Source organism: Triturus cristatus, chromosome 3_1 (genome assembly GCF_964204655.1).
Source record: "Triturus cristatus chromosome 3_1, aTriCri1.1, whole genome shotgun sequence".
NCBI lineage: Eukaryota > Metazoa > Chordata > Amphibia > Caudata > Salamandridae > Triturus > Triturus cristatus.
In genome coordinates this window covers 962935962-962957472 of record NC_140583.1, presented here as the reverse complement: position 1 = coordinate 962957472, position 21511 = coordinate 962935962, and the positions used below count along the sequence as shown (strand labels likewise).

Below are 21511 nucleotides of genomic sequence, written 5' to 3'. Positions count from 1 at the left end.
CCTGCACCAGTCTCGGAGCAGCAAGTGAGGGACCGCCAACAGCCCCCCACTCTTACATCTTACATGCGGCCGCCGCGGGGCAGCAAACGCAGGAACCACCACGGGCGGCCAAAGGTCTAGGGGGCATATTATCAAGACAAGCGATAAAATTATCACCGCTTTAGCGGCAGAAAACTGCCGCTAAAACGGCGACAATGGGCTTGATAATATGCTCTATGAAATTCCAATTGAAGCCCATGTTAGATGTGAAGGACAATTGGAATTCCATAGAGCATATAATCAAACTAATTATCGCCGTTTTAGCGGCAGTTTTCTGCCACTAAAGCGGTGATAATGTTATCACCTGTCTTGATAATATGCCCCTAGGTATGCCACTGGCTGCAGCAGTGTTATTTCACCATCTTGGTGGTAAATGGTCGCTTATCACGGGAACTGTAAAAGCATTTGATGCTATCGGCTGAAAATTTAGCAGCATTTCTTGACATACCTAAAGTACACAACAGAACGTAACACAATAACGTACACAAAGCAACATAACACAATTAAAACATAGGGTGCATCACAACAAGACAATCAAAAAAGAACGCAACCAAACAACAACAGTACAGCGCAACATGTTGACATTGCAATAATGCAGCACAAAAACACAACAGCACAACAAACAACAGAAAACTATCACCACAACAACAAAATGTAACACAACAAATATGCACAGTGTTTATGCCACTTATTACCACCTAGAGACTCTTGCTTTTTTAATACGGTAATTAAAGGTTCTTGCACGGAGCACTGCCTTAACTTACCACCACCAACGTCATGAAATAGCGCCAGTCAAAAATGATTGTTATCTGTTCATGTGGGCCTGATATAAATAAGGCCCTTTTCGGATCTTTTGTGTCACCGAGTGTCCCGGAGTGGGAAGGCAGTTCATTTTATATCCATTTACATCACTCTGCCAGGTTACATTTGCTGTCTGGGGAAACATGCTGAATTTCTGTACATGTATAAAGAATTCAAACCCTGGGTCTTCCTGGAGCGGGCCGCGTGCAACCAAGTAGTCCTGATCAATGTTTTAAACCTTTGAAACCAAGCAAACTCGTAGTACTTTGAGGCCCAGTTCAGGGAAAGGGGGCGGACTGAACCAAATTATCACGTTGTGGGTGCGATATTACCAATAAACAAATGTATGCCCTTGGTGCAAGGTAATCATGCATCGGGTCGATGGTAAAATGATAACGTTCCACAGTATTTGGTTTGTTCCAGTGCAAACATTTATACTCTGGTTGCTGGGCCAGGCGGACTGTTTACTTCTTTCTTCTGGGTGGGTGGCACCGAGGAGAAGCGGGACAACGGCGTCTGCTGGGTGAGGTGACCGGAGCCGTGGTATTTCCCAGAGCTCCCCGTGATTGCGATCTCTCCCAGCTCGAGAGGAGAGCCCCGCGGGCAGGACACGAGCGGCATTCGCGAGGAGATGAGATTGTTTGGGCTGCGTGTGTGATCTGGGGAAGAGGGCAACAGGATGCTTCTGTCTTAAAAATTGCGGTTTATCGATGGTATTTTTCTGTCCAAAGATACATCTACGATAGCCACGTTCCAATGTATTGTGCATCTGTCAGGTCGCGGTAAATGTTTCTGCGGGTGGCAACTAAAAAAACATAAAATAAAAGCCTACTCACTACTGTTGTATGTGAAGTAACGTACCTTCGCTCCTACACCGTAGTCCTGTTTCTGCTTGCATGCCGCCTGACGTCACCGGCCAATCCGGTGTCGAGGATGGCTGTGACGTCGGGGGGCGGGCAGGCAGTTCAGAAGAGCGCGAGGACGCGAGCCGGCGGTTAGTTTCCCCGTTGCTCCTCGTGGGCCGTAATTGTGTGCTAGTGTAAGAAAAAGAATAAACGAACAAAGCATCGATCCTGTCTGGTCTCCCTCATTTGGTAACACTACAAATGGCGACGAGGGTTTAAAATCGGACATTACGGCCCGCGAGTGAATTGATTACTGCCTGAGGTCCCCATGTGCTGTTCCTCACGCTGGTCTCGCCTTGCTGTTTCCCGTGCGCCAGTTGAGGCTACTGCTTTCCGCTGCCTGCCTGTGCCTCCTGCCTCGAAGCCCTGCTGGTGTGCTGCTGGGGGCTGCCTGCTGACCTGTGGAGCTGTCTCGCCCCGACGACTCCGTGTGCTGCGCTGGTGAGCTGCGGTGGGGGAGCGCCTTCTCTGCTGATATTGGGAGCCTCCATCTCCTGAGGCCGCGTTTCTTGCTGCAGTGCCTGACGTCTACATCCCTGCGGTCGTGGTGTCCTTCCGAGTTCGGTGGGGAGTGTCCAGGGTCTGCGTTGCTGCCCCACGTGTACCTGATCTCCTGCCATGGCGCAACCCATCAACATATGTGTGCCGCCCCTCTTTCTGGACTCGCCTGGTAAGCCATGTATGAAATGGAAGGGGTGGCTGCGCGCATTTGAGAATTACATCGTCTCCATTGACGGCGAGGGCTATAGCGCTGCACGCAAGAAGTCGCTTCTGTTCGGACTGTTGGGGAAAGCAGGCCAGGAGGTTTTTGACAGTTTGCCCGTCTATACGGACCCTCCGGGGGCCCTTGCCCCTCTAGACGTGTACCAGGAGGCGGTTAAGCGGCTCGAACTGCAATACTCTGAGGAGGGTAATATCATGGTGGGGCGCCACAAATTCGCCTTACGGAAGCAGGAGGAAGGTGAGACTATCGAGGAGTATATTGCCTGTCTACGTGTGTTGGCACAGGACTGTGAATTCGGGGAGATGACTGATACCTACCTCAGGGACCAGGTGGTGTTCTACTGCCATTCCAAAAAGGTGCAGGAGCGGTTGCTTTCTTGCAGGAATCCGTCGCTGAAGGATGTGGTGGCCATTGCGAAGGCCGTTGAACGTTCCATGGTGTCCACGAAAGAACTTGCGAGCACGAACCAGGCTTCTAATGTGTTCTTGGTGCAGGACAAACATAGAGGTGCATCCAGGACCCCAGACAGGGTGGCGAGCGAGAAAGGGGGGGGCAGGAAGCCACTCGCTTGCTTTAGGTGTGGGTCAAGGGATCACCTGGCGGATAGCAGGACATGCCCTGCACTGTCCAAGAGTTGTTCTAAGTGCAGGAGAGTGGGCCACTTTGCGGCAGTGTGCAAAGCCAGGAGACCTGGTGGGAGCGTGAAAGTGAGCTCGGTGAGCGACTGCGATGCCGATACTGATGCGGACATTGTATTGTCCATTGATGCTGGGGATGGGAGAGTGAAGGGGCCTATTGGCTCCGTTCTGATTGGTGCAGTTGAGCTGCCATTTACGGCCGATTCTGGTTCCCCCATTACCCTGATTTCTGACACCACGTACGAGTTGAAGTGGCAAGGTGTGAAATTGCATGAGACGGATGTGAACCCGAAGGCTTTTGGGGAGAAAGACATAGAGATGATGGGGTACTTCTGGGACTTCCTCACCTTCAGGGGGCGAACAGTGAGAACGAAGATCTATGTGGCTGAGAAAGGGAGGAGCCTGGTGGGGTGGAAGGATCTGGCCAAGCTGGGGGTGATGCTAGTCCCGGGGGCGGATGATCCCATAGTTCTGAGGGAGGATTGGGTCGGCTACGTGCAGCCGGATGATTTACATGAGGGTTTAGCTGAGGTCATCGGCAGATTTGAGTCTGTGTTTGAAAACAAAGTAGGGTGCGTGAGAGGATTCGTGCACGCCATACGACTGAAAGAGGGTGCCGTGCCGATAAAACACAAGGTCAGGGCTGTTCCTCTCTCTGTCAGGGGGGAGCTAAAGGCTGTCCTGGATAAGTTGAAGTCGGAGGGAGTGATAGAGGAAGCAGGCGCATCAGAGTGGGTGTCCGCAATCGTGGTGTCCAAGAAGAAGAGGACAGGGGACATCCGGCTATGTGTGGACCTGCGATCTTTGAACAGGAACATTCTGGTGAACTGCCATCCCCTACCCAACATCCAAGAGATCCTGTCTTCTACGTCTGGGTCGCGATTTTTCACCTTGATTGATCTGAAGTCCGCATACCACCAGGTGTGCCTCACGGAGGAGTCCAAGGCACTTACCACCTTTGTTACCCCGTTCGGTGCCTACAGGTACGTCCGCCTTCCGTTCGGCCTCGCCTCGGCTTCCGGTGTCTTCCAAAGGTTGATGGACTTGCTCTTCGGCGACATGAAGGGGGTTGAAGCCTTCCAGGACGACATTCTAGTCCACACGGCGAGTGAAGAGGAGCACCTGGAGCTGCTGGGAGAAGTGCTGGGTGTACTACGCGACAAAGGGATGACTGTCTCCAAGGACAAGTGCAAGTTCATGGAGGGCAGGATCGACTACTTGGGACACGTGCTGACCGCGGAGGGCATTGCGCCAAAAGATGACCTGGTGAGGGCCATACGTGATGCCCCGTGCCCCGGAGACAAGGACGCCCTACGATCGTTCCTGGGGCTCAGCGAGTATTACTCCAAATTCATGCAGGGATATGCGACCATCGTGGAGCCCCTACGGAAGCTGCTGAGGAAGAACGAAAAATTCACGTGGGCGCATGCCCAACAAGCTGCTTTTGATGCCGTCAAGCAGGCCATCGTGGCTGCTCCAGTGCTGCAACCATACAACAGGGCATTCCGGAACGTGATTACAGTCGACGCAAGCGCCAAGGGTATCGGCGCGGTATTTTGCCAGTTCCATGGGAAGACGGAGAACACGGTCGCTTTCATTTCCCGGTCACTGAGTGACGCTGAGAAACATTACAGCACCATTGAGAGGGAGACGCTTGCATGCGTATGGGCCGTGGAGAAACTGAGGAACTATTTGTGGGGCATGGAGTTCGAACTGGTTACGGACCACAAGCCTTTAATCTACATGATGGACGGCGAAGGCCGCGGCAACGGAAAGGCCAGCTCGAGGCTTTTGCGGCTAATGTCCAGGCTGCAGGAATATCATTTCACCATCAGGCACATCAAGGGCGGCCTCAATTGCAGAGCGGATTGCTTGTCGCGCTTGCCGGTCAGCGGCGAGGGGGACGGATCCATGGATGACACGGAGTGCGTAGTGGCGCTGGTGGATGCTACGGCCATATGCGAAGGATCCGTTTCGGAGGAGGAATGGATGGCGGCCCAAGAGAAAGACACGACTATGCGTAGGGTGATGGATCACATTATGGCTCGCTGGCCCCCGATCCGGAACTTGAACGGTGCGCTCAGAAGCTTCCAGCAGGTTAGCCCCGAACTCTCCATCGAGGGCGGTTTCGTGGAAAGACATGAGCTGTTTGTGCCGCCGGAAGGATTGAGAGATAAACTAATCCGGTTAGCTCACAAGGGTCACCCGGGCGCTACCGCCACAAGGACCTTACTCAAGCAATACTACTGGTGGCCAGGGATGTGCGGCGAGGTCAACAGCTTTATCGACCGGTGTGGACCGTGTTTGAGGGCCGACAAGCACTGGAAGACGGCGAGAAGTGCGCTGCAGTTGGTGGACATTCCTGCTGGTCCATGGATCAAAGTCGCTATTGATTTCGCGGGCCCGTTTACCCTGCTGCCCGACGATTGCAGACATCTCATCGTCCTTACGGATTACTTTTCTAAATGGATCCACTACAAGTTCGTCCGGGAGGTTACCACCGAACGTGTGATCAGGGAGCTGAAGAAGGTCTTCGCCAATGAAGGACAGCCGAAGATTTTGATGTCCGACAACGGTACGCAGCTGGTCTCCAGGCAGATGAAAGACTTCCTGTCCAGATTGGGGATCAAGCAGGAGAAAACCCCGCTATACAGTCCAAGGAGCAATGGGCAGGTCGAGCGCATGAATAGGTTCTTGAAGGAGGGTGTGCAGCAGGCAATTGCCTCCAATTTGGATGTCAAGGCGTTTCTGGCGGACAAGGTACACACGTTTCACAACACGCCCAATGCAGTCACGGGGCACACTCCGTTCTACCTGATGAGAGGGAGAAGGTGTATGAGCGAGCTTACCCCCAAACTTGATAGGTGGTATGACATGAGGGAGGTACCGGAAGATGTATCCGATGAGAGGCTGAGGGTCAAGGAAAGGATTGTGGCCAGACAGGAAAGCAACAAGCGGTACGCTGATGAGGTGAATAGAGCCAAAGTCAAAGAGGTAGCGCAGGGGGATTGGATGTTGGTGAAGAAACCAACCAAAGTGTTGAAGGGTGAGTCTGTTTTCCAGACCCCTGCACGAGTTCAAGGAGTGACTAAGGGAGCTGTCTGTTTGGAAGGCGGGGGATGGCGGAGCAAGGACGACATTGTCAGGCTCAAGGCAGGTCAAGAAGAGATCATCATGAGAGGCAGCCAGGTGCATGAGAATGAGATCGATGATGGTATGTACGAATGGCAGGTGCAAGCGGACATTGATGGGTCCACTGAGGATGGTATGAGTCCGTGCCATGGCCTAGCGGGCGTGGATAGCCAGGGCGACAGCAGTCCCATGTCAGTGAGGGATGACAGTCGCAATGTGATGAGTGCGAGCCAAGGTGGTACGGGCAACCGCAGCGCGGGGGCCAACATGCAAATCACTCCCCGCAGACCTGCAAGGCATATCAGGGCGCCTAAAAGGTTCGAAGATTTTGTCATGAGATGATTGTTATGTATAGTTCTCTATTTTGTTAAGAAAGGGAGATGTTGTATGTGAAGTAACGTACCTTCGCTCCTACACCGTAGTCCTGTTTCTGCTTGCATGCCGCCTGACGTCACCGGCCAATCCGGTGTCGAGGATGGCTGTGACGTCGGGGGGCGGGCAGGCAGTTCAGAAGAGCGCGAGGACGCGAGCCGGCGGTTAGTTTCCCCGTTGCTCCTCGTGGGCCGTAATTGTGTGCTAGTGTAAGAAAAAGAATAAACGAACAAAGCATCGATCCTGTCTGGTCTCCCTCATTTGGTAACACTACAACTACTTTATCGGTATTTATGTTTATTATGAGGTAGCAATAAGTATTATAGCGCTTTACAAATAATTAAACGCTGTGCTATACACGCATTTCACAAAACCATATAACGGCAAAGAACTGTTATAAAAAGGGCAATGCTTTCCAATAGACCATGAGCGTTTACGGCGTCGTCCGAAGGACTGCCCACTGAATGTTTTTGCCGCACAGAAATGTTTTCTTGAGCAGCCCAAAAATAGCCTTCTTTTATGTAGTAGAGGAAAAAAAAAAAATTTTCTCCATATCTATGCTTGAAGTGTGCTTACCTATGTTGTTTCTTATTGGATGGAGCATATATGGGAGAAAATACCCACTGTCGGACGAGGTAAGAGTGTATCAAGGCTCTGACTAGTTCCACGACTACGTAGAAGAAGTCCACATTTCTTTATAAAGTCACACAACTCATATGTAACTTGCAAAGTCCATTTTAAGTGCTGTAGGCTGCTCTTTTCCTTCCAATACAGAAACTGTTCGAATAATGCTCCTTTGCCTCACTAAATGCACGAGGCTTTACTTGCATGCATCTGACCTCTCTAGCAACCTCCCATCTGTTATGAGGCAAGCCTTTTATGACATCAGCAAAAATGACTGCATATCCTACTATGTGCAGTACCTTCAGCTATACCTACTGTTGGGGTGGAAAAGTCCCCACGTGGTGATGTAAGTGCACCCCTGCCTTGAGGCCCACAGCTGCAGCGATATCTGGATCCTTGATACTGATTTGTTTCATTATGGCCGAAAACGGGTCTTGAGTGTGTGCGCCAGGACATAGGCTTGTCTCACAGATTGAAGTCTTGCTTTTACGGGGAGGGGTGCACAAAGCATTACCCTGGTAGTGGTAAAGGGCTACCACCCTTACTAGGAGTTACGTAGCATGATCACCGTGGTGGCAGCATACCGTTTTGTACTAGTGATCAGTGGAGTGAAGAGGCATTTTTACCTGTGTCACTAGAGAGAGCCCCACCATCTCACTCAAGTAAAATTCTGATGCTGTATATCTACCACACTCTTGGCCTACATTATGTTAATATGTAGCAATGTGGAGCATAGGTGTGACTGCGTGTGCTTGCTTTAATATGTGTTTGCTGGTGTGGCGAACAGCACCAGCACATATATTGTTGTGGGTTCCATTTTTGAAGGCCAGGGTCTTGGAAGGGCATGCAGAGGAGACAACTGGTGGGGCACACACACTGGAGGAAGGGAGAGCAAGGTCCCTTGTGCACTTCCAGAGTGCTCTGTGATTCTGAAAAGTTCACCGGTCACTGGGCCGGGACACATCTCAGGTCTTTGTAACCTTTTAATAGTCATATATCAGTAAGGCTAACATTTCATGTGTGATCCTCTAGTCCCTCCCATGTCCTGCTGTGATGCTATTTAGTTTGGAGTTGCTCCTGCTGTTCAAAAGTCAAAAAGTAGAACCACCTTTGGGAAACTGAATAATTAAACTCTCATACAAACAAACAAAGGATCAACCAATATCACCAAAACACAAATATGGACTGAAGTGTGTAAATATCTACACAGTGATGGGCAATTACTACAATCACCAGTCTGTAGTAAATCATTTGTTCAGTCAGAATATTTTTTAAGTTTAGTTCTCGTATACAAACAAATGTCCCAAAGATCTAGTGTACCAAATCTGTGAAGCATCGACGCGTTTCGGTGGGTATTAGGATTTTACAGCCACCTTCTTTAGTAAAAAGCGATATCTTACAGCCACAATTTATTCTCTTTATTACTCAAGAGCAGAACCTCCAAGGCAGATTCAAAGGAGTTTAAATATTCAGGGGATCGAGGTAAGTATTGATGTATATATACACCTTCGTATGGCTCCACATATACCTTTATCTGTTTTGCAGTCAACAACTGTCAAAGAAATATTGAAAAGAAGGGTACAGCACCTATGTATTGGTAATTGGATAGGTTCCGCATCAATAATATTATGTGGAGGAAGCACTAACGGGGCAAAACCTCCGTATAGAGGCCACTATACAGAGGTTTTGCCCTGTCGGTTAGTTGAAAGAATTGAGGCAACAGTGGCTCCACTGACCTGTAGGAGGTGTATTTATACACACTGAAATCTTTTGGAGAAGTGCTTCCTCCATTTAATGTTATTGATGCGGAACCTATTGCAGTTTAGTTTTAGTCACAACATGTAACTTGAATACGGCTATAAGGGCACTGTTGTGGTGACCAACTCCAGCAAGGAGCCAGTCACAGGAACTTATAAGGTCCAACAGAACAGTTACCTTGCAGGCAAAGCAGGGATGCTGAGGGTGCTGAGCCTTTGTGTAGGGTCTTCTTGTGGCCACCCATCTGTCCATGAACATGATAGGACAAGTTTAGCCTCAGAGGTCAATGTGCAACAAAGTCCAACAAAGATCTACTGGTTTCCATTTACAGCAAAACCAGCGTTTTCCTTTAACTTGAAGTAACTTCCATGCTGGGCAACCAAGCTGCACTCCAATGACTCTCCCTGGCCCAGTAATCCTGGGTGCAGCCTTTGAGGTTTGGCACTCAGTCTCCCGGGCTGCACTCCAACTGTCAGCAGCAGTCAGGTGTGCTTCTATACTAACTCATCAAGGCAGATTTCTTCAGCTTTTATGGCCCTGTGGCTAAAATAGAGTCAACCAGCTGGCTCATGGATTCACCATCTCTGTTTGGGGTCTCTTTGCCGCATCAGATGCAGTTCAGTCTTTGGTGCAGCTTCTCTTTGCTGGGTTTGGGGAACAGCAGGGCTGTCCTTCTTTGGTCCTCTCTCCAGTATAGATCCGATCTGAGGTCTGAGTGCAAGAACTGTCTTTTTTATGCCCACCTCTTGTCTTTGCAGGTTACAGCAATTACTAGCCAATAGGCTTTTAGGTCAACTCCTGTCTAGTGATGCCTCCCTTTAAAACATTACAACAAACAATTGATGGACGGAATGCTGACAATGCAGACATTCTCCCCCAGTCAAGAGATCTGGGTTAAATCCATCGTTCTTTTGCCCACTACACCACCCCAGTTTAGACATGGCCATATGCAAATCAGTCTTGACCCTGTGCCTCATGGGAACAGTCCAGCCCGAACTGCCAAGCCATGTCTTCCCTGGACCGGAATCAAGCATCCTAGGACCGGTTTCTGGCTATCAGCCGTCATCAGCCAGGATAGCTTGACTCCAGTGGCGTAGTGAGCACGGGTCCCACGTCTGGGAATACCCATCCCACTTAGGGCGAAAAGCGTTACAACAAACAATTGATGGACGGAATGCTGACAATGCAGACATTCTCCCCCAGTCAAGAGATCTGGGTTAAATCCATCGTTCTTTTGCCCACTACACCACCCCAGTTTAGACATGGCCATATGCAAATCAGTCTTGACCCTGTGCCTCATGGGAACAGTCCAGCCCGAACTGCCAAGCCATGTCTTCCCTGGACCGGAATCAAGCATCCTAGGACCGGTTTCTGGCTATCAGCCGTCATCAGCCAGGATAGCTTGACTCCAGTGGCGTAGTGAGCACGGGTCCCACGTCTGGGAATACCCATCCCACTTAGGGCGAAAAGCGTTACAACAAACAATTGATGGACGGAATGCTGACAATGCAGACATTCTCCCCCAGTCAAGAGATCTGGGTTAAATCCATCGTTCTTTTGCCCACTACACCACCCCAGTTTAGACATGGCCATATGCAAATCAGTCTTGACCCTGTGCCTCATGGGAACAGTCCAGCCCGAACTGCCAAGCCATGTCTTCCCTGGACCGGAATCAAGCATCCTAGGACCGGTTTCTGGCTATCAGCCAGGATAGCTTGACTCCAGTGGCGTAGTGAGCACGGGTCCCACGCCTGGGAATACCCATCCCACTTAGGGCGAAAAGCGTTACAACAAACAATTGATGGACGGAATGCTGACAATGCAGACATTCTCCCCCATTCAAGAGATCTGGGTTAAATCCATCGTTCTTTTGCCCACTACACCACCCCAGTTTAGACATGGCCATATGCAAATCAGTCTTGACCCTGTGCCTCATGGGAACAGTCCAGCCCGAACTGCCAAGCCATGTCTTCCCTGGACCGGAATCAAGCATCCTAGGACCGGTTTCTGGCTATCAGCCGTCATCAGCCAGGATAGCTTGACTCCAGTGGCGTAGTGAGCACGGGTCCCACGTCTGGGAATACCCATCCCACTTGGGGCGAAAAGCGTTACAACAAACAATTGATGGACGGAATGCTGACAATGCAGACATTCTACCCCAGTCAAGAGATCTGGGTTAAATCCATCGTTCTATTGCCCACTACACCACCCCAGTTTAGACATGGCCATATGCAAATCAGTCTTGACCCTGTGCCTCATGGGAACAGTCCAGCCCGAACTGCCAAGCCATGTCTTCCCTGGACCGGAATCAAGCATCCTAGGTCCGGTTTCTGGCTATCAGCCGTCATCAGCCAGGATAGCTTGACTCCAGTGGCGTAGTGAGCACGGGTCCCACGTCTGGGAATACCCATCCCACTTAGGGCGAAAAGCGTTACAACAAACAATTGATGGACGGAATGCTGACAATGCAGACATTCTCCCCCAGTCAAGAGATCTGGGTTAAATCCATCGTTCTTTTGCCCACTACACCACCCCAGTTTAGATATGGCCATATGCAAATCAGTCTTGACCCTGTGCCTCATGGGAACAGTCCAGCCCGAACTGCCAAGCCATGTCTTCCCTGGACCGGAATCAAGCATCCTAGGACCGGTTTCTGGCTATCAGCCGTCATCAGCCAGGATAGCTTGACTCCAGTGGCGTAGTGAGCACGGGTCCCACGTCTGGGAATACCCATCCCACTTAGGGCGAAAAGCGTTACAACAAACAATTGATGGACGGAATGCTGACAATGCAGACATTCTCCCCCAGTCAAGAGATCTGGGTTAAATCCATCGTTCTTTTGCCCACTACACCACCCCAGTTTAGACATGGCCATATGCAAATCAGTCTTGACCCTGTGCCTCATGGGAACAGTCCAGCCCGAACTGCCAAGCCATGTCTTCCCTGGACCGGAATCAAGCATCCTAGGACCGGTTTCTGGCTATCAGCCAGGATAGCTTGACTCCAGTGGCGTAGTGAGCACGGGTCCCACGCCTGGGAATACCCATCCCACTTAGGGCGAAAAGCGTTACAACAAACAATTGATGGACGGAATGCTGACAATGCAGACATTCTCCCCCATTCAAGAGATCTGGGTTAAATCCATCGTTCTTTTGCCCACTACACCACCCCAGTTTAGACATGGCCATATGCAAATCAGTCTTGACCCTGTGCCTCATGGGAACAGTCCAGCCCGAACTGCCAAGCCATGTCTTCCCTGGACCGGAATCAAGCATCCTAGGACCGGTTTCTGGCTATCAGCCGTCATCAGCCAGGATAGCTTGACTCCAGTGGCGTAGTGAGCACGGGTCCCACGTCTGGGAATACCCATCCCACTTGGGGCGAAAAGCGTTACAACAAACAATTGATGGACGGAATGCTGACAATGCAGACATTCTACCCCAGTCAAGAGATCTGGGTTAAATCCATCGTTCTATTGCCCACTACACCACCCCAGTTTAGACATGGCCATATGCAAATCAGTCTTGACCCTGTGCCTCATGGGAACAGTCCAGCCCGAACTGCCAAGCCATGTCTTCCCTGGACCGGAATCAAGCATCCTAGGTCCGGTTTCTGGCTATCAGCCGTCATCAGCCAGGATAGCTTGACTCCAGTGGCGTAGTGAGCACGGGTCCCACGTCTGGGAATACCCATCCCACTTAGGGCGAAAAGCGTTACAACAAACAATTGATGGACGGAATGCTGACAATGCAGACATTCTCCCCCAGTCAAGAGATCTGGGTTAAATCCATCGTTCTTTTGCCCACTACACCACCCCAGTTTAGATATGGCCATATGCAAATCAGTCTTGACCCTGTGCCTCATGGGAACAGTCCAGCCCGAACTGCCAAGCCATGTCTTCCCTGGACCGGAATCAAGCATCCTAGGACCGGTTTCTGGCTATCAGCCGTCATCAGCCAGGATAGCTTGACTCCAGTGGCGTAGTGAGCACGGGTCCCACGTCTGGGAATACCCATCCCACTTAGGGCGAAAAGCGTTACAACAAACAATTGATGGACGGAATGCTGACAATGCAGACATTCTCCCCCAGTCAAGAGATCTGGGTTAAATCCATCGTTCTTTTGCCCACTACACCACCCCAGTTTAGACATGGCCATATGCAAATCAGTCTTGACCCTGTGCCTCATGGGAACAGTCCAGCCCGAACTGCCAAGCCATGTCTTCCCTGGACCGGAATCAAGCATCCTAGTACCGGTTTCTGGCTATCAGCCGTCATCAGCCAGGATAGCTTGACTCCAGTGGCGTAGTGAGCACGGGTCCCACGTCTGGGAATACCCATCCCACTTAGGGCGAAAAGCGTTACAACAAACAATTGATGGACGGAATGCTGACAATGCAGACATTCTCCCCCAGTCAAGAGATCTGGGTTAAATCCATCGTTCTTTTGCCCACTACACCACCCCAGTTTAGACATGGCCATATGCAAATCAGTCTTGACCCTGTGCCTCATGGGAACAGTCCAGCCCGAACTGCCAAGCCATGTCTTCCCTGGACCGGAATCAAGCATCCTAGGACCGGTTTCTGGCTATCAGCCGTCATCAGCCAGGATAGCTTGACTCCAGTGGCGTAGTGAGCACGGGTCCCACGTCTGGGAATACCCATCCCACTTAGGGCGAAAAGCGTTACAACAAACAATTGATGGACGGAATGCTGACAATGCAGACATTCTCCCCCAGTCAAGAGATCTGGGTTAAATCCATCGTTCTATTGCCCACTACACCACCCCAGTTTAGACATGGCCATATGCAAATCAGTCTTGACCCTGTGCCTCATGGGAACAGTCCAGCCCGAACTGCCAAGCCATGTCTTCCCTGGACCGGAATCAAGCATCCTAGGACCGGTTTCTGGCTATCAGCTGTCATCAGCCAGGATAGCTTGACTCCAGTGGCGTAGTGAGCACGGGTCCCACGTCTGGGAATACCCATCCCACTTAGGGCGAAAAGCGTTACAACAAACAATTGATGGACGGAATGCTGACAATGCAGACATTCTCCCCCAGTCAAGAGATCTGGGTTAAATCCATCGTTCTTTTGCCCACTACACCACCCCAGTTTAGACATGGCCATATGCAAATCAGTCTTGACCCTGTGCCTCATGGGAACAGTCCAGCCCGAACTGCCAAGCCATGTCTTCCCTGGACCGGAATCAAGCATCCTAGGACCGGTTTCTGGCTATCAGCCGTCATCAGCCAGGATAGTTTGACTCCAGTGGCGTAGTGAGCACGGGTCCCATGAGGCACAGGGTCAGACTGATTTGCATATGGCCATGTCTGAACTGGGGTGGCAGAGTGGGCTAAAGAACGGTGATGGATTAAACCCAGATCTGTTGACTGGGTGTGAGTGTTTGATTGGTTCTGATGCTCCGTCCATCACCACCCCCTTTTGTACCGCTTTGTTTGCCATAAGTTGGCAGGGTATGCTCAGACGTGAGTCCCTTGCTCACTTTGCCACTGGATTCAAGCAAGCCTGGCTGAAGACGGCTGAAATGCCAGAAACCGGTCCTAGGAAGCTTGTTTCCGGTCCAGAAAAGACATGGCTTGGCAGTTCGGGCTGGACTGTTCCCATGAGGCACAGGGTCAGACTGATTTGCATATGGCCATGTCTGAACTGGGGTGGCAGAGTGGGCTAAAGAACGGTGATGGATCAAACCCAGATCTGTTGACTGGGTGTGAGTGTTTGATTGGTTCTGATGCTCCGTCCATCCCCACCCCCTTTTGTACCGCTCCCTTTAAAACATGGCATATAACTAGTCCAGTATGCACCATTCTGCCCACTCTCAACATGACAGCACACTTCTCTTGGTTTGTGGAACTCCCTAGACAATCCAAGAGGGATGGCTACCTGGGGGACTACATGCCCACAGAAAAAACAGTATGGCAACGGCTTTTTCCTCTCTGTCGAAGATGCCAGCCTGTCTGCTTACACAAAAGAACAGCCCCTCTTGTTTGTGACTACCATTTGCCCTACAAAGGTGGCTTGCTCTTTGGAGCTCGCCTTTTAGTCTCGTGCCTTGTTTGGTCATTTTGACAGGAGGAGGTCACACCTCTTCCAACAGTAGGCCCTCTGTGTTCCTTTCAGACAGTCGTTCACACCTCCCCCCGTCCCTCCCAGAGGGCAGAAGTCTGTCTTAAGTACAGCAGCTTGTTTGCCATGGAAACATTCATTGGAAAATGTTAGCCAACAAAGTAGGAACTGTTTAAAGTTGGCATTCGCAAAAAATTGCATTCAATTAGACTTGAGCATCAAATTGGGTTAAATGCAATAATTTGTTTAACACCTTGAAAGCTGGTGTGATGTTGGTTCCTTACTTCCACAGGGGAGGTGAGGCATCAGTTCCTTACAGATAGATAGGGAAGGGGATGCGTTGATTCCTTACTGCAGTGGAGGTGATGCTGCGTTGGCTGCAATGCGTCAGTTCTTTATGATGGTGCTGGGTCAATGAGTTTGGGGGGGTCACGCGTGTCGGCTATTGACTCCATCAGCAGGCATTAGACTGCGTTGTAAGTTGAGGCATGCGTTGTGCTCCTCAGGAGCAGTGCCCTCAGCTCCAGTGCAGGCTGTGGCACAGCGTTGGTGTGGAGCGCTGTGATTGGGGAAGTCAGGCCAGCGTTGTAAGTTGGAGTGGTGCATTGTGCTCTTTACAAGCGGTGCCCTCGGCTCCATTGCAGGCAGCAGTCTCAATGACATTGTCAGAGTTGATAAGTTGCTGCCATAGGCAATTTCAGGGCTGGTGTGTAAGTGAGGGTGGTGCATCGTGCTCTTCATGAGCGCTGCCCTTGGTGCATGAGTGTCTGAGTAGGTCTGTGACTGGAGATGTGAGCATCTGAGTAGGTCTGTTAGTGGGTGTATGAGTGTCAGAGTGGGTCTGTGTGTCAGCACATGAGTCTCTGTGAGTGGGTGCGTCAGTGTCTTTGAAGGTCTGTGAGTGGATGGATGAGTTTCTGAGTGGGTGAGTGAGTAGGTGTGTTACTGAGTGTGTCTGTGAGTAGTTGTGCAAGTCACTGAGTGGTTCTGTGAGTTTGTGACTGAGTGTCTGAGTGGGTCAGTCAATGGGTGCCTGAGTCTCTGATTGGATCTGTGAGTGAGTGCATGAGTCTCTGAGTAGGACTGTGAATGGGAACATGAGTGTCTGAGTGGATCTGTGAGTGTGTGTGAGTGTCTGAGTGGGTCTGTGAGTGGATGTGTGAGTCTCTGATTGGGTCTGTGAGTGGACACATGAGTCTATGAGTGGGTGTTTGCGAGTCTCTGAGTGGGTCTGTGAGTTTGTGGAATGGATCTATTAGTGGGAGCCCCATCTTACCTTCTGTTTGCCGCCACTGCCTGTCACCAGCGGTCTTCCCGGTCCTGTGAGTCCACGAAGGGGAGGCCAATCAACCAGGGGTGCCAGGACTACCATTCCCAGCAGTCCAAGTGGCGCCTGTGCCGCCAACGTCAACCCAACGAGCCAGGAGGTGCTTAAATTGCGGCCGGGCTTCCGCAGCATGGGACGCGTGCGGGCGTGCCCGGTCCGTACCGGTGTGAAGCCCCGGCCAGGCCCTTCTGCGCTCATCAGAGCCCGGAAGAGGCTGGGCCCCCCTTCTGATGTTTGGGCATTTGGACATCTCTACTGACACAAGTTGCAGTGTGCAGGTAATGTTGTATATTCTTAAATTAAACAAATAGGACTCGTGTCGCAATGAGAGGTTTTATTTTGTGAAAATTAGTGCTTTTAAAAATTACACCATGAATATTTCGAACAAACGCAAAGGAGTAGCTGGTACCCTGGACGCATTCATTGTCAGGGCGGAGTCATTACTGACTCATGAGATTGAAATAGCGGAACGTCGTCTTTCCTTAGATCCATCTAAACTACAGAGACGTTCATCACTGGGCATTCCAAACTCCAATTTGGGAGATTTGGTACAAACGTGTTTGCCCGCAACACCATCAAATGTGTCATTGATTTCCCCTGAGCCGGTCCCGGTTTCACCTTTAGTTGCGGCCCCAGAGGCATCTTGTATAGCTACGAGAACACGGGTCTCCAAATCTTCTGATGCAAAGAAAGTGATAGAGCCCTCAGTAAAACGAAAGCAGGGTGCTGGCACCCAAAAAACAAAGAATATAAAGGGGTCCCAAACTGTCAATTGTGCAAATGACCATGGTACACCAAAGACTAATTCTGTGGGTACACAGACTGATGTGGTTACTTCTCCTTTCTTATCGAGTCATGATGCTGTTGGGGACGATACTATTGCTACTATTGCTACTGTTGAAGAATCTGCTCAGGGAACTGAGCTAGCTTGTATTCAAGAATTAATTAGAAAGAATTTTACCCTTCTATGGGAAAAAATGGATTGTTGGGATACTGTTATAAATAATTTAAGTGGTAGTAATATGATTCAGCAATCTGATGTTATTGAGGGGGGGCTCGAAAACAGCAAAAAATGTTAATCCAATTACGGAATCACAAAGTTTAGATGGCAAAGTTAAGGAAACTCCTACGCTAAGTCATAGTATCTTGAAAGGAAATACACATAAAGTATCCCAGGGCTCTAAAACGAAATGTTTGGGGTTGCACAATACCCATTTAGAATGCCCAGTTCCAGACACTACACCAATAACTTTGATCAGTAATACTGGAGACAGTTCAAAGAACAAAGGGTTCAAGCCAAATACTGATGTGCTGAGTTTACCACCAGCTACGTGTCCCTACATTTTAGTTCTGGCTGGTGTCACTGCTTTCAGGGAGGACCAGAGGGAGTCGTGGGTTGATTTACAAACCGTGGACTGGTTAACTAAATATAAAAGATTCCACCCGTCTACTACAAAAGAGATCCTAATGGTCCGCAGAGTTGGGTGGGTTGGCCAATCCCCTAAGAGTATTGATGGTGACTGCATTGTGATTAATTTTTGCAGGCCACAGATGGTGCCTTGTTTATTAAGCTTTAGTGAGTTAACCTTTACCCAAAGTACTAGTATCTGCGCCCTCCCCTTGTTTTTTATTTTTGTGCAAACCTCCATCTGGGCCTTTTGCAAATAAACCTGACCCTAGTCCTTTGTTTAATAGGTTCCAGGTTCTATCAGATTTAAATGCTCAAGACTGACAAGTACCATTATTAGAACATGAATTATACTATTCCAATGATTCTGATGCACCTGTATTTAATCTTCCAATTGATGTTCAAGATGACCAGCTAACTGTAGTCAAGATTAAGGCAGATACTGATTTAAGTATTTTGAATTGGAATGTAGGAGGACCTCAGCTGAGGATTGGTGACCAGGATTGGCTATGTAACGGAACTGGATGCAGTCGTTTCCCATAAAACTCACTCTATATGCACCATTAGTGCCCTTGACTGATGTGTGGACATAGCTGCGGTGAACCAGCCTTCATATAATAAAGAAATGGGTCCCTTTGATACCGTTAATAATGGTCATGAAGCTTCTGGAACAAGGAATCAGATGGGAATTGTACTCCATCAGCAAATCAGGGAGGAAGGTCAATTAGAAATACGATTAACATCTTGGAATATAGCGGGGCTGAAAAGGAATTTAAGGGATGCAAAATGGCAGGAATATAATGGACAAAGTGAAATATGTCTTTTACAAGAAACCTGGGCTTTGGAAATCCCCCATAAAGTTGGATTTAAAACATATAGGGCCTCATGTAGGTAGCCAAATACCGGTCGGTAACGGCCGATTTTCGGTAATTATACCGTTACCGACCGGTATTTTGGCTATTGGTATGTAGGGGGTCAATTTCTGGAATCGGAATTTACCGATTCGGTAAAACTACCGAATCGGTAAAATTACCGAATCGGTAACGTTACCGATGTGGTAATTTTACCGATTCGGTAATTTTACCGAATCGGTAAATTCCGATTCCAAAAATGATATGTAGGGGGAGTGTGTGGGTGTGTTTAGGAGTCGGTATTTACCACCAACTTATAGTTGGTGGTAAATAATTAATGTATGTGTGTATGCATTTTGAAGCGCGTAGCAGTGTGCAATGTGGCATACATACATGCCCTTAGGGCATGTATGTGTGCCACATGTGCACACATGGCCGAATCAGGGGTGCAACAGGGTGTCAATGTGACACCCTGCCACCCTTGCATTTTCTCCACCATTACCGAATCGGTATTTACCGATTCGGTAATGAGGCATACCTTCCCATCAATGGGAAGGTATGCCTCATTACCGAATCGGTAAATACCGATTCGGTAATTACCGAATTGTAACGAATCGGTAAAAAATACCGACTCATTACCTACATACGAGTTACCACTTCTAAAATACCGATTCGGTAACGTTCGGTATTTTAGAAGTGGTAACTGGTATGCTACCTACATGAGGCCCATAGTGTCAATGCTATCCCCTCGGCTAGAGGCAGGCCTTCAGGAGGTTTTGTTAATTGGGTAAAAATTATCCTATGTATCAACATAATTCAGTTGGATTTTCCATCTCAGGACCTAGTTGGAGTGAAGATTCGAACACTGGATACAACTGAATTATATGTAATAAATATTTATAGCAGACCGAGCCCAGCTAGTCAGGAATCTTTGGTGATAGAACAGTTAGACCAATTTTTAAGCTCAATTAATCCAAAGGCAATGGTAATCGTGGGGGGTGACTTCAACCGTAAATTTGAACCAGTCGTGGGATTTGAAAACATCTCCGAAGAGGAAGATATGGCAAATAATATCCCCCCCCCCTGGAAAGTAGTCCGGTAGTACCTTGAACATATGCCGTTGCACAACTAATAAGATTGGTGACAGGACATGGACCCAGAGCTTGTAACGGCCGACTACCTTCTGATAGTCCAAATGCTGCCACATTTAATAGGAGCAATTGTAAGAGCAGTATTGACAACATATTTTGGCCAATCTTACATGATTTGGTTGTCGAGGTTAGAACTGAAAGTGATCATTACCCCTTACATTTGACACTAGCGGCTCATTTTGTCCAATTAGCTCCTTTGAACACTGTAGGTACTAATTGTAGTGCCATTGATCCCCTATTAAGCAATAATCATGAAACCTTAAAATGGCCATGTATAGTGGGAAATGACAAGGCTATGAAGCAGATTTATGATACTTTTATAGACATTATTTCTCCATATGCTAATCTGCCTGCTACAGAGATCCCAATTCTGAACAAACATTGTGCATTGGTAGATGCATTGAAACCTATTTTGAGTAAGATCCCAAAAGAATGTAAAAGGGGGAAAACTGAAACAAGTAATTTAGATAATCCCGGGTATTAATAAAGAGTGCAGTGAAGCAAAAAAAGAACTTATTTCTGCTACAAAAATAAAAAATGTTGTGGCCTTAAGGGAGAAAAGGAACAAGTATAAGAAATTACTAATACAAGCTAAGAAAAATTGGGGTGACAATATCTGGACGGATCTGATCAGTGCAGCCAAAGCCAAAGATCATGCTGGTTTCTGGCTACTGATATCTAAAGGTGATAAAACGTCAAGAAGTAGTAAGGACCTCTTTTTAGACGCAAAAACTTGGGTCAACCCTTTCCCGTCTTTATTCAACCTCTATGTGTTATCCAACATTTAATCTGCAAGATTAAGTAATAATCCCAAGAGTAGCTCCTCTACACTTCACTTTGGAAGATACTCTGGCAGCAATTGATGCAGTAAAACCGGGGAAAGCACCAGGTCCAGATAAGATACCAGGCGATTTATTTAGGCATGATAAAAATGTTTGGGGCCCGTATATTAATCTTCTTTGTAATTCAGTCGCCGCCGGTGCATTAATACCGGAATCTTGTAAAGGGGCTGAAATTACTACCATTTTAAAAAAGGTAAATGCCCAGACCCTTCACACTATCGACCGATTAGTTTAATAGATATTTTCAAAAAAATGTATGCTCAACAAAAGTAAAAAGAATTAATTGACTGGATTGAGGAGAATTGTATTTTATCGAAATATCAGGCTGGTTTTAGAGCCAAGATCAGCACAATTGACCAGGTCTTTAGATTTCTTTGTATGAGTTGGAAGTACACAGTTTTTAAGAAGGACCATCTGTATATTGCCTTTGTCGACCTAAAGGCCGCTTTCGACCTTATCCCTAGAAACGTGCTTTGGAAATCCCTAAAAGATCAAGTGGTTCCAGGGGAAATACTCATGCAAATAATAAGAGTGCATGAGGACAATTATGCAAAGGTCAGATGGGGTCCGATGGGGTGAGCTTACTGAGCAAATTCGAGTAAGTAGGGGCGTAAAGCAGGGATGTGTGCTGGCGCCCACCCTATTTTCATTGTATGTAAATGACATTCTGGTGTATTTATTGGGCTGCGAACATGATTCTCCCAAGTTAGGGGGGGGGTGCCAGTACCAGCCCTTTTATTTGCAGATGATACTATTTTAATATCCTAAACTCCAAAACGTTTGCAATGTTTAATAGACACTTTTGGTTCATACTGTGAAACGAAGCACCTGGAAATAAATTCTAGCAAGACAAAAT

The 21511-nt window shown here is 48.6% G+C and overlaps 1 protein-coding gene across 2 annotated transcripts in view; it reads left to right on the top strand.

The window, feature by feature from the left end:
* Positions 1 to 21511, top strand: part of LYPD6B (LY6/PLAUR domain containing 6B) — a 267730-nt gene that overhangs the window by 209910 nt on the left and 36309 nt on the right. The gene's annotated exons all lie outside the window — the stretch shown is intronic.